This window comes from Pongo pygmaeus, chromosome 16, assembly GCF_028885625.2.
Source record: "Pongo pygmaeus isolate AG05252 chromosome 16, NHGRI_mPonPyg2-v2.0_pri, whole genome shotgun sequence".
Taxonomy (NCBI): domain Eukaryota; kingdom Metazoa; phylum Chordata; class Mammalia; order Primates; family Hominidae; genus Pongo; species Pongo pygmaeus.
Window position 1 is genome coordinate 91,810,854 of NC_072389.2, and position 14,742 is coordinate 91,825,595.

At 35.7% G+C, this 14,742-nt stretch overlaps 1 protein-coding gene across 1 annotated transcript in view; it reads left to right on the top strand.

Moving 5' to 3' along the window:
- Positions 1–14,742, top strand: part of AGBL1 (AGBL carboxypeptidase 1) — a 912,082-nt gene that overhangs the window by 172,526 nt on the left and 724,814 nt on the right. The window lies entirely within an intron of this gene.

The following is a 14,742-nucleotide window of genomic DNA, read 5'->3' on the forward strand; positions in this document are numbered from 1 at the left end:
GTCTGTTTCTATGATAGTACCATGCTGATTTGGTTACTATAGCTTTGTATTATATTTTGAAAGCAGGTAGTGTAATGCCTCCAGCTTTGTTCATTTTGCTTAGGATTGCTTTGGCTATTTTGAGTGTTTTGTGGTTTCATATGAATTTTGGAGGTTTTTCTCTATTTCTGTGAAGGATGTCATTGGTATTTTGATAGGGGTTGCATTGAATCTGTAGATTGCTTTGGAGTAGTATAGTCTCAAGATTAATTTTAACAATATCGATTCTTCCAATCCATGAGCATGGGTGTCTTTCCATTTGTTTGTGTCCTTTTCAATTTCTCATCAGTGTTTTGTAGTTTTCCTTCTAGAGGTCTTTCACCTCTTGGTTAAATTTATTTCTAGGCATTTTGTTATTTTTTGTAGCTATTGTAAATGGGATTGTTTTCTTGATTTATTTTTCAGCTAGTTTCTTATTAGTGATAGAAATATTACTGATATTTGTTGATTTTGTATCCTGCGACTTTACTGAATTCAGTGATTAGTTCTAAGAGTTTTTTTGGTGTAGTCTTGGTTTTTCTAAATATAAGATCACGTTATATAAAAAGAGAGACAATTTGACTTTCTGTTTTCCAATTTAAGTGCCTTTTATTTCTTTCTCTTGCTAGAGATTGTTCCGGCTAGAACTTTCAGTACTATGTTGAGTATAAATAGTGATAGTGGGCATTGTTGTCTTGTTCCAGTTCTCAGAGGAAATTCTCTCAGCTTTTCTCCATTTATTATGATACTAGCTGGGTTTGTCACACTTGGCTTTTATTATGTTTCTTATGTTTTATTATGTTTCTACTATGCTTAATTTGTTAAGAGTTTTTTATCATGAAGGAATGTTCAATTTTATGAGATGCCTTTTCTACATCTTTTGAGAAGACTGTGTGGTTTTTATCTTCCATTCTGTTTATATGATGTGTCACAGTTATTGATTTGTATATGTTGAACCATCCTTGCACTCCTGGGTTAAATCCTCCTTGATCATGGTATATTATCTTTTTGATGTGTTGTTGGTTTGCTAGTATTTTGTTTGCTATATTTTGTTGAGGACTTTTGCATCTATGTTCATTACGGATATTGATCTATAGGTTTCTTTTTTTGTTGTATCCTTGTTTGGTTTCAGTATTAGGGTAATGCTGGTTTTGTAGAATGAGTTAGGAAGAATTCCCTCCTCTTTAATTTTTTGGAATAATTTGAGAAAAATTGGTGTTAGTACTTCCTTATAAGTTTGGTAGAATTCATCAGTAAAGTCATCTGGTCCTGAGTTTTTGTTGTTGTTGTTGTTAGGGGACTTTTTATTACTCATTCAATCTCGTACTCATTATTATTCTGTTCAGATTTCCTATTTCTTCCTGGTTCAATCTTGGTAGATTGTATGTATCCAGGGATTCATCGTTTTCCTCTAGGTTTTCTAATTTGCTAGCATGTAGTTGTTCATAATAGTATCTAATGATTCTTTGTATTTCTGTGGTATCAGGAGTAATACCTCCTGTATCATTTCTGATTTTATTTATTTGGGTCTTCTCTCTTTTTTGTTAGTTAGCAGTTTATTGATTTTATTTATTTTTTAAAAACTTCATTTCATTGATCCTTTGTATTTTTTTAGTCTCTATTTCATTTAGTTCTGCTCTGATCTTTATTATTCCTTTCTTTCTACTAATTTTGGGTTTAGTTTGTTCTTGCTTTTCTAGTTCCTTGAGGTGCATCACTAAATTGTTTATTTGAAATTTTCTACTTTTTTGACATAGGCATTTTTTTGCTATAAGCTTCCCTCAGCACCACTTTTACAGTATTCCACAGATTTTGGTATGTTGTAATTTTACTTTCATTTATTTCAAGAATTTTTAAATTTCCTTCTCAATTTCTTCCTTGACCCAATGGCCATTCAAGAGCATGTTGTTTAATTTCACTATTTCCAAATTTCCTTTTATTATTGAGTTCTAGTTTTATTCCACTGTGATCTGAAAAGATACTTGATAGGATTTTGATGCTTAAAATTTACTGAGATTAATTTTGTGGCCTAACATATGGTCTGTCCTGGGGAATGTTCCATGTGCTGATGAGAGGAATGTGTATTCTGTGGCTGTTTGGTGAAATGTTCTGTAAATGTTAGGTCTACGTGTTCTAAAGTGCAGTCTAAATCCAGTTTTTTTTTTTTTGCTGATTTTCTGTCTAGATTATCTGTCCAATGCTGAAAGTGGGGTGTTGAATTCCCCAACTATTATTGAATTGGAGTCTATCTCTCCAGTAAGGTCAATGGTAGGTAGAGCAGGTTAATCTCCAAGTTCCTTGATTGTGCTAGCATGGGGAATGATGCCAGGTGAGGCAGACCTGTCCTGAAGCCTGCTGATGGTGCACATAAGCACCCAAACTGGCAAGCAATATTGATGTGTAGGTCCCTAGATGGTGTGGTCATGATGGTGGCAGTGGTGAGGACAGGCTTGTCTTCAGGCCCCAGGAAGGCTCCCAGACAGACCAGACTCCAAGCCTGCTGAAAGCACATGCATGTGCAGAGTGTCTGTGTCTGGGGATGCAAGGTTGCTGTCAGTGACAGCAGCCCCAGTCAGGTGGCTCTCAGGTTCTGGGGAGTGAATGCTTCAGCTCCCTTTGTCCTGGAGAAAGCTTCCCTGGTGCACTGCACTGCCATTCACTAGGGTGTAGAACACCGCGTGGGCTAGAGTGCTGGGGACCTGGCTGCAATGCTGGGTCCAGCCAGCCTACTTGGTGGACATGAGGAAATATCAGTAGGGCTCCATGGATGTGGAAATTCAGGGGCTGTTGGGCCCCAGGGCAGGATGTCATCTGGTGGGGCCTGGTCTCTTAAAATGGCTGTGTGCTGCAGCTGCTTGGGTCTGGGGAGTGTGTGGGATCCAGCCTGAACTACATCTCTGGAACAATGTCATGGTATGAACTCTAGGCAGCTTCATATACTAGTTTCAGGGCCCATGAGGGCTGAGGGGGCTCTCCTGTGGCTAGGATTGCAGGAGTCTGTGGGAATGTGGAGTCCTGGGGATCCTTTGCTCACCTTTTCCCTGCACTGGGGAGTTTCTTCTCACACAGAGCTGTTCTTAATCCTGGCCAGGCCAGATGCTTAGCTTCCCTCTGCTTCCATGCCTCAGAGATTCCCTGGGTGCCTCCAGGTAGCCATCTTGAAGTCTCTCCACTCAGAGCTGTGTATAAACACACTTTAAATATAAAGACTCGAGTAGGTTAAAAGTAAAAGGATGAAAAATATTTACCAAGCTAATGATAATCAAAAGAAAGCTAGGAAGCTTTTTCTAATATCAAATAAAGTAGATTTCAGAACATAGAATATTGCCAGGTATAAAAAAGTAATTCCATAATAGTAAAGGGTCAGTTTATTAGGAGCAAATAAAAGTCCTAAATGTTTACCTAATAACAGAACTTCAAAATAATTGATGTAAAAACTGATAGAACTGCAAGGAAAAATAGATAGATCCATGACTTTAGTTGGAGATTTTAATAACCCTTTCTGAATAATTGATAGAATAAATAGAGAGAAAATCAGTAAGAATATAGATGATTTAAATAACACTATCAATCAATGTGGCTTAACTGATGTTCATAGGATACTTTACCCACCTACAGCAGACTATACATTCTTTTCAACTGCAATGGAATTTTTACAAAGATAGATAATATTATGAACCATAAAGCCAGTCACAATGAATTTATAAGAATTCAAATGGTATTAAGTGTGTTCTCTGACCACAAGGAAATTAAATTATCCACAACAGAAAGGTTTCTGTAAGAGTCCCCAAAATTTGAAAATTAAATAATGTACTTCTAAAGGAACTATAGGTCAAAGAAGAAATCAAAAGTGAAACTAGAAAGTATCTTGAACTGAATGAAATGAGTACAGCATATTAAAATCTCTGGGATGCCACATTCTTGGGGGAAATTTATAGACCAATAGGCACATATCAGAAAAGAAGAAAGATGGAATCTCTAATCAACAACCTCAGCTTCCACCATAAGAAAGGAGAAAAAGAAGATTGAAATATAAAGTAAGTAAAATGAAGGAAATAAGAAAAATCAGAATAGAAAGAAATAAAATTACAAATAGAAAAACAATAAACAATTCAGTCAAAAGTTGGTTCTTTGAGATCAATAAAATTGATAAAACTCCATTCCAGGCTGGGTATGGTGGCTCGCACCTGTAATCCCAGCACTTTGGGAGGCCAAGGTGGGCAGATCACGAGGTCAGCAGATCAAGACCATCCTGGCCAATGTGATGTAACCCTGTCTCTACTAAAAATACAAAAAAATTAGTTGGGCGTGGTGGCACCTGCCTGTCATCCCAGCTACTTGGGAGGCTGAGACAGGAGAATCGCTTGAACAAGGGAGTTGGAGGTTGCAGTGAGCCAAGGTCACACCACTGCACTCCAGCCTGGTGACAGAGTGAGACTCTGCTAAAAAAAAAAATCCAATCCAGACTGATAAGAAAAAGAGAGAAGACACAAATCACCAGTATCAGAAATGAGAGGCAAAATTCCTACAATTTCTGTAGATACGCAAAGGATAATAAGGAAATACTAGTAATAACTTTGTGCCAATAAATTGGACAACTTAGATGAAATGGAAAAATTTCTTGAGAGACATAACTATCAAAGCTCACCCAAGAAGGAAAAGATAACCTATATAGCCCTATATTTGGTAATCGAATTGAATGTATGGTTAAATTATCCCCACAAAGAAAAGTCTAGTTTAGATGGGTTCCCTGGCAAATTCTACCAAACATTTAAAAATTAATCACAATTCTGTACAAACTCTTGGAGAAAATTTAAGAGGAGACAATATTTTCCAACTTATTCAATGAAGCCAGCATTACCCTGATACCAAAAGCAGGCAAAGACTTTACAAAGAAGGAAAACTTCCAACCAATATCTCTTAAGAACAGAGATGCAAATATTCTTAACCCAATTTTAGTAAATTGATATCGACAATATATACAAGATCAAGATCAAGTGATATATGTTGCAAGAATGCAAGACTGGTTTAACACATGTAGAAATCATTATATATAATTTATTATATAAAAAATTTAAAAAACCCCAACAATATATGATTATCTCCATGGACCCAGAAAAAACATTTGACAAGATCTACCATTTCCCAATAAAAAAATACATTAGAAATAGAAGGGAACTTTCTCAATAAATCACATCTATGAAAACTGTTAAGTGACATCATACTTCATGGTTAAAAGACTGAATGCTTCCCCAGTAAGATCAGAAAAAAAACTAGAATGTCTACTCTCATTAAATCTATTTAACATTATACTGGCAATTCTAGTCAGTGAAATAAGGCAAGGAAAAGAACTAAAAGACATCCATCTGGGTAAAGAAGATGTAAAACTATTTGCAGACGATTATCTTTGTAGAAATTCCAACGGAATCTATACACAAAAAATTACAAGAACTAATAAGTGAGTTTACCAAGGTTCCAGGATGCAAGATCAACATACAAAAAAAATTATATTTCTACATAGTGCAACAAATTATTGGAAATACATCACTGAAAATTTTTAGGAATATAGTTTACAATAGCAATATAAATGTAAAAACTTAGGGATAAATCTGCCAAAAGATGTAAAACACCTGTACACTGCAAGCTACAAAACAATGTTGAAACAAATGAAAGGAGACATAAATAGAGAGATAACTAGAGGTAATGGTTCAGAAGACTTAATATTGGCAAAATGTCAATTTTCCTTAAATTGATCTATAGATTCATTGCATTCCCAGTGAAAATTGTGAAGACTTTCTTTATGTTGTAGAAACTGATACATTGATTATAAAATTCATATGGAAAGACCAAGGACCTAGAATAGCCAAAGCAAATTTGAAAAAAAAGAACAAAATTGGAGGACAAAGAATACTTTAAGAGTTATCATAAAGCTACAGTATGGAAGATAGTGGGATATCAGTGTCAAGATAGATTAATGGAACAGTATAGACACTTCAAAAATAAACCCATGCATGAACAATTAATTTTTGGCACAGGCAAATTTCATGGAGGAATAATATTATGTTCAATAAATGGTGCTGGAAAATCTGGATATCCATATGCAAATGATAGGTTTCAGCTTATACTTTACAACATAAACAAAGATGAATATAAAATGGATAACAGACCTAAATGTGCAACCTACAGCTATAACATTTCTGGAAGAAAACACAGAGGAAAACATTTGTGATCTTCAGCTAGGCAAAAATTATTTATATAACAGCAGTGAAAACACAATTTATAAACAATTGATAAACTGAACTTTATCAATATTAAAAACTTCTGTAGCTCAAAAGGCACTAGTAAGAGAATGAAGACACAGGCTACACACTGGGAGACAATATTTGCCAATCACATACCTTGTAAAAAAGTTTTATTCTATATATACAAAAAACAGTTAAATAATGAAAAAGAACAATCCAATTAAAAATAGACAAAAGATTTGAACAGATATGTCACTAGAGAAGATATACAGATAGCAAATATGCACATAAAATATGCTCAACGTCAGAATTAATTAGGGAAATGCATACTAAAACTGTAATATGATACTACTATATACTTTTAGAATGGTTAGAAATTAAAAGACTGACCATCACAAGAATTGGCAAAGAAGAACACGAACACTCACACTTTGCTGGTGTGAATGGAGAAATGGTGCAACCACTTTGGAAAACAGTCTGGCAGTTTCTTAAATATTAAACACACACCTATCATATCATTCACCCACTCCTCTTCTAGGTATTTATTTACACAATAGAAATGAAAGCATATATCCTTACAAAGACTCATTTACAAATTTTCATTGCTTCATTCTTTATTTTTAGTAGCCAAAAACTGGAAACAATCCTTACATGTATCAACTGGTGAATAAACTGTAATGTTTTCTTACATTAGAATATTGTTCAACAATACAAAAAGAAAATTATTGATATATGCTGCAACATGAATAAATCTCAAAATAATTATGCTGAGTGAAAGATGCCAGATAAACAAGTATATACTGTATTGTAACATTGTATTAAATTCCAGAAAATGTAAAATAAACTATGGTGAGAAAAGGAAGATGAATGACTGTCTGGAGATGGAGGTTGGAGGTAAATATGGAGTAGGAGGGAGGGATTATAAAGAAGAATGAGGAAAATTTGAGAAGGATATTGATATTCATTATCTAGATTGTGGTGATGTTTTAAAGTTACATACATGAAATCTCATCAAGTTATATACTTTAAATGTGTATAACTTATTGCATGCCAATAATAAGTCAATACATCAGTCAAAAAACTAAAAAAGTTATCTTTATATTAAAGAATATGCATGTAAAATCTTTAAAGAAGGATACCAATAACTAGTTATTTTGAATGGTGGGGGGTAAATAATTTATTTTTTGTATAACATTAGAAATTACTTTTATAATTATAAAAATTAAAATTAAATGAAAATAATTTCAGTACTAACTAGTCTAAAATATATTCTTTTTGATTGTGTGACTACAGGCAAATGCATTATAACTAACAACACCATCATCAATAATTAGATCATGCATTCATTCATTCATTCAAAAAGGAATTGAGGGGAGTTTTGACAGAAGAACTAGATTTAACTCATCAGTGTTGGGGATGGAAAGGAAGGGAATAAAATAGAGAAGCGCTTTTTGAGCAGAGAATAAAAGCATTAGCAAATGCATAAAGCAAGAAATGGACTGGTTTCGGTGGGACAAATAATTGGTTGGATATTAATATAAGGTGACATTTGAGATGGGTGGTAATGGGAGAGAAAGGCATAAACCAATTCAAGGTCTTGTCTCTATATCTTGTCCACTTTCTCCCTCGTTTCCTTTTTTTCCTCTCTGCTCCTCTTCCTCCCTTCCTCTCTTCTTCCCTTTCCCTTCTCTTCCTTTCCCTTTGTCATTTTAGGTTTTTTGCATGCTAGGAAATTCCTTGTGTTTGTTTACAACCTGAGTAATTCAATTTTCTGCTATATCCTGTCTGCTGTTCACTGTCTCTGACAAAGTATCTAACTATATATTTCTATATATATATATTCAGTTCTTTATATTCTTAGATTTATGGTCTCATGACAGCTTTGGTCTAGTGTTATAGACCCAAATGGCCCCTAGAATATTCTCGAGAGTGCAAATCAAGTACTTCCAAATTAATTTCCTTTTTCAAAATTACATTTACTCTCTTTCACAAGAAGTTACCTGTTGAATATTCAGGAAATTGATTACCTCCTTTTTTTGAACTAAAGAATAGTTTTCTTTGCTATTTCAGCATTGCAGAAGCAGAGCTGTTCTCTCAGTATTAGTTTTAATTAACAAGTCACATTGGATTATGCTGGAGTTTGATATAGGTCTCCACTCAAATATTTTATAGGAGGATCTCTAAGATCAGAATAAAAGAAGCAAAAGGAAATCCTAGTAGTACAATTTTAGCAGTTTACATGTGGTGTTTGCAGTTTACAGTTTCCTTGGAGAAGGAGTGTAGTGGAACAGGTCTATACCCATAGCAAGAGATGTTGTTATTTTATTTCAGTATCACTGATATGATGCTCCCCATTATGGCTAATTCTCATGTGTGTGTGTGATTAAGAGTAAACTTTGAGGAGTTCTCATATGCAGGTTTACTAAGGAGGAAGGTAATCAAACTCATGCTTATCCAAAAGATTCTTACGTGGTTTTGACCTTGAGTTCTTGTTTCTCTGGGATAGGGGATTTCTCCAGTGTTTACTGGTGCCTCTGTCCCATCTCTGGCTATCAGAGAGTCTTCTAAATATTTTACTTTGGCATGTCCCATTCCTGTTTCTCAGAACTGCTAAAATTTTTGCAGTTTGAATTTTCTATGAGACTTTCTAAAGGGTAAATAGAACAATTTTGACTCTATCACGTATCAGTAAGTTTTTTAATTCCATAGAATCTTTAAATGCTTTATGCAAATGAAAAAGTAAAAGGTACTCAATCCAATACCTTCACTTTATAAACAGGGACAATGAGTCCGAAATAGATGATTTCCTATAATTTACACAAGTAAATAGCGGGTAGAAAAGCTCAGAGAAGACTCCAAGTCTCCTGATGTCCTATGCATATCTATTTTCACCACACCATGCTGTAGCATGATGAATCTTTTCCTCAAATTTAAAAACAGAAATGATTAAATGACTAGAATAAATAAATAAAACATGAGCAGTGGATGGTTTTACTGGAGCCCAAGGGCTCTAAAGAGGAAAGAGCCAGCCTCAGACCTCTGTTTCCTTGAGGTTGAACTAATTTGTTTTTGAAAATGGTCCACCCTAATCATAGTAATCCTCATCACACATAATAAAATCACATTTTATGTGGTGTTTCAGGCCAAATGAATCCCCCAAAAATGCTTTTCAGAGCTAATACCAAAGTCCCTCAATCAGATGATGCCATTATGAAATTAAATAATTAAACTACAGAACTAAAATATAAAAGGGTAAGAGGGATCGTGGAAAATGATCATTCTGAAACAAGATCAAGAGTCAATGAGGCAGAGAAACATGAGTCAGTTCCAGATGGCAGCCACCCACTAATCCCCAGTGCACGTGTGGCCCCCCGCCATCTCTTGGTAGCCGTGGGTATTACAGCTCTAGTTTGCCACAGCCACAAGCTGGTGTACACATTCCTTAAGACAGAAAGAGATAAAGTGTTATAATGTCTTATTGATACAGATGTGATTTCCAAGAAATGCAAAGAAAATTGCTTTTAAAAAATTTAATTTGCTGATTTTTCTTTCCATTGTTGGGGGAACCCAAATATTGACTTCTTAAATTTTGATTGTAGTGGGGACAAATGTTCATTCCAAGTAGCATCCTAGTAGTAGTCTTTTTCTCATCAGGGTTGCAGTGAAGGCTGAAATGAGTTCATTGAGTAATTAGTCATAAGGTCCATAGTAATTCTGTTTGTTAAAGCAGAAGTATAAGAGTGTATTTGGAAGGACAATTGTTAAGAGGCTTTTGATTTTCCATGGACTTTTATACACGATCTATTCATTATTTCTTTCTTTCTTTTTTTTTTTTTGTCTCAAGAGGGCAAACAGCTTAAAAAGGGAGTCTTAAAATCATTTCCTGAATTTGAATGTTGGTCTGCCTTGCTAGGTTGGGGAAGTTCTCCTGGATAACATCCTGCAGAGTGTTTTCCAACTTGGTTCCATTCTCCCCGTCACTTTCAGGTACAGCAATCAAACGTAGATTTGGTCATTTCACATAGTCCCATATTTCTTGGAGGCTTTGTTCATTTCTTTTACTCTTTTTTCTCTAACCTTGAAAATGGCCATACTGCCCAAGGTAATTTATAGATTCAATGCCATCCCCATCAAGCTACCAATGACTTTCTTCACAGAATTGGAAAAAAAACTACTTTAAAGTTCATATGGAACCAAAAAAGAGCTCACATTGCCAAAACAATCCTAAGCCAAAAGAACAAAACTGGAGGCATCAAGCTACCTGACTTGAAACTATGCTACAAGGCTACAGCCAAAATTGACAAATGGGATCTAATTAAAGAGCTTCTGCACAGCAAAAGAAACTACCATCAGAGTGAACAGGCAACCTACAGAATGGGAGAAAATTTTTGCAATCTACTCATCTGAAAGGGCTGATGTCCACAATCACAAAGACCTCAAACAAGTTTACAAGAAAAAAACAACCCCATCAAAAAGTGGGTGAAGGATATGAACAGACACTTCTCAAAAGAAGACATTTATGCAGCCATGAGACACATGAAAAAATGCTCATCATCACTGGCCATCAGAGAAATGCAAATCAAAACCACAATGAGATGGTGTGAGATACACCAGTTAGAATGGTGATCATTAAAAAGTCAGGAAACAACAGGTGCTAGAGAGGATGTGGAGATAAAGGAACACTTTTACACTGTTGGTGGCACTGTAAACCAGTTCAACCATTGTGGAAGATAGTGTGGTGATTCCTCAAGGATCTAGAACTAGAAATACCGTTTGACCCAGCCATCCCATTACTGAGTATATACTCAAAGGATTATAAATCATGCTGCTATAAAGACACATGCACACATATGTTTATTGCAGCACTATTCACAATAGCAAAGACTTGGAACCAACCCAAATGTCCATCAATAATAGATTGGATTAAGAAAATGTGGCACATATACACCATGAAATACTATGCAGCCATAAAAAATGATGAGTTCATGTCCTTTGTAAGGACATGGATGAAGCTGGAAACCATCATTCTCAGCAAACTATCGCAAGGACAAAAAACCAAACACCGCATGTTCTCACTCATAGGTGGGAATTGAACAATGAGACCACCTGGACACAGGAAGGGGAACATCACACACTGGGGCCTGTCGTGGGGTTGGGGGCTGGGGGAGGGATAGCATTAGGAGATATACCTAATGTAAATGACGAGTTAATGGGTGCAGCACACCAACATGGCACATGTATACATATGTAACAAACCTGCACGTTGTGCACATGTACCCTAGAACTTAAAGTATAATTTAAAAAAACCATTTCCAGTTTCTTAAAAAGGGGATTCTAAAATAAATTTTTCTCTCTCAAGATCAACTTTTGTTTTTGAAAATTACCTTTTAAGTAGTTCCTATAGGGTGGGATTTCATCACTAGAACTGGTTTATGGGTGTCCAAAACTTGAACAATTGAATTCATTCAAATCTTTGGGAGAAGGTGTATTTGCTGTCCCCCAAAATGGGTTTGAAAATATCATGCATTCTGTTCTTATAAGCGAGAGCTGAATGATGAGAACACATGGACACATTGGGGGGAACAACAGGCACTGGGACTTGCAGGGGGTGGGGCATGGGGAGGGAGGGTATCAGGATAAATAGCTAAAGTATGCTGGACTTAATACCTAGGTGATGGGTTGATCTGTGCAGCACACGTTTACCTGTGTAACAAACCTGCATATCTTGCACATGTACCCCGGAACTTAAAATAAAAGTTGAAGGAAAAAAAAAAAGAAAATGTTATGCATTCCAACATAAGTCTCTGGACCTCATGTGATGATCAGTAAAAGTGAACAATGGAGAAATCAATGTCAGTGTAAAGATTGTTCTTTTGTGCTATGGATGCTCCAGGCCTTTCAAGCCACCATTTCAAGTGTAGTGTTAAATGTGAGGGCAAACCTGCTGCGGGCCTGTCAAAATGCTTGCTATGGGAGTGCTGTTTTATTCTGGAGAGCCAGGCTGACACGGAGCCCTCTGGCTGCCACAAAGGCCTCTTGTTGGTAAATCGCACAGAGGGTATCATTACTTTCAAGAATTTGATCCATCGATACCAATGAAAATGGAGCATCAGTCAGCAACCTCAAATGTGTCAGATCTTTTAATGTACATTCTCTTAGTTAATTTTCACATCACTGTGAAGTTGGCTTTTATGCTGCTGTTTTAACAAATGAGGAAACAGAGCCTGAGAGAAATTTGGTAACACGCACAAGGTCATACCAGAAATGAAGTTCAAGGCAGAATGTGACTCTAAATTCCACACTCTTTTCATTATACAATGCTGTGACTCTAAATTCCACACTCTTTTCATTATACAATGCACACTGGTTTTTCAAGTCATCCAGCCCCAGGCTATGCTTATTTCCATTAATAATTCGAGGACATGAGTCTATTATTTATACTAACGTTATAGCAAACAAAGTTAAAGCATTTGTAACTGCTTCTTCGTTTTTGTGTTTAAGCAAAAACATCCAAACTACGCTGCAAACTCACACATTGGAATGAAAAGCAACACACACCCCTATCCACAAATCAGTTAACAAGGTTGTACATAGTATCAGCAATTAAAAAAGGATATGGGAGAAGGAAAGACATTGCTTTACATTGTCACAGGCTGATTTCTTTACAAGGTTTTTTAAAGCGGAAGACCCCTGCTTCCTTTTTCAAATGAATTCTAATATAAAATTCCAAAATACAACACAGATAAGAGCCGCCTTGTTGGAAGCTATAGTTAAAACTTTAGAGTTCTGACTTGAAACTTCTCTGCCTCATCACCTTCTCTGGGATTCCAGGACTTGAAAGAAGATGTATTGAAAGCCCCTCAAACTATTGAAAATAACATTAGGTCAGAAGCCATGGATTTGGGTTCAAGAGTGGGCTCCCTCTCTTTCATTGACCCTAAGCAACTTTCTTAATGCTGCTGAGCCTCAATTTTTACACTTTAAAAACAGGTATAATAGTGCTTGTCCTATGGAGCTGTGGTGAGATTTAAGTGGTATGATGCATTTCAGGGCCCAGAACAATGGATTGAATTTAACAAGTTTTAATAATGAATACTACTCTTCATCCCTCAAGAGGCCTTCTCTAAACTGTCCAGATGATATACAGGTCACATGTGACTATGACTTTCACTGCTCAACCAATGCACTATCGCAAGGTGTAGCAAATCCTGTCCTTTGGTTGGCAAATATAGCTATCTGTATTGACATTTGAAGTCAACATCTTCCCTAAGGCTTGCTCAAAACGCTGCTTCCTTTTACATTGCTTTATTTCCCTGTAACCTCAGGCATTCAGGGTTGGAAATTAAGTAAAGCATCATCCACGTGCATTTCTTCAAGGCATTTCTAATAGATATAGTACAGAAAGGCCCAGATTAGGAAAAGATACAAGTACTTCTAAGATAATTTAAAATTTTTTCATTTCTCAAATGATACCAATGCTTGAAAATAGTGGCTACTGAATTAGCCTGGGCACATGGCATGAATGTGTACACAGTTATCATATTGTTTCTGTGAATCTCCTGTGAAACTGAGGAAGTTACATTTCCTGATTCAGAGGTAGTAATTAAAATACTCCGTGGTTGACAAAAAGGGGAAATTTTGGTAACTGATCTGTTGGCCCCTCACACTATAGAGCTGATCCTGTCAGTTCTTATTAATGATCATGCTTTCTTTAGTACTGAGTAATGTGTTAGGAATAAAAAGTTTCCCCCAGCTCTTAGATGTGAAAAAATGAGTTTGAAATCATCTTTTTTATTTCTGCAAAGATTTTAATGGAGCTATAGAAAACATAAAACAAAAGACTGTTGATAATCTTGTCCAAATTCATATTAGACTTTGCTCATCTAACTGCAGACTTGGCAGACATAACTAACATAGATTTTAACAAATTCTATTCAGGCTATAAACTTTTTACTAAAGGAAATAAAAAGATATTACCTGCTAAATGTCCTGCACGTCTTGAACACAACAGTGCTGAAAAGGGGTGTGATTTGCTTACTTGTGGATCGAGGCTTTCATAATAAAAGTTCCTGGTCACTCTGAAGTTTCCTCAGAACGTGAGGAAGCAATTAACAACATGTTTGACTTTATAAAAATGGGAAGTGATAGCTTCTTAGACATGTGCCTACAAGATGGTACATCTTGATATACTGTTGCTGGCCATAGAAAAGATTTTTAATCTTTGGCCTGCAGTAAACTATTTTCAAAGTGGGGGACAAGAAGAAATCTCTTGTAATTTGGAAATATGTTGAGAATGAGAATGGGGAAAAGAGTACTGTAAAACAGAGATTTATATGCTGTTTCTCTGAAGCTGTTTGATCTTTGAAGAGACATTAAGTATCCTAGAAAAGGATGAATTAACTGTACATGAATAGTTTTAAGTTGTGACAATTATATGGAAAAAAGGCTCAATTTTTGGAAATAAGACAGCTTCAGAATTGAG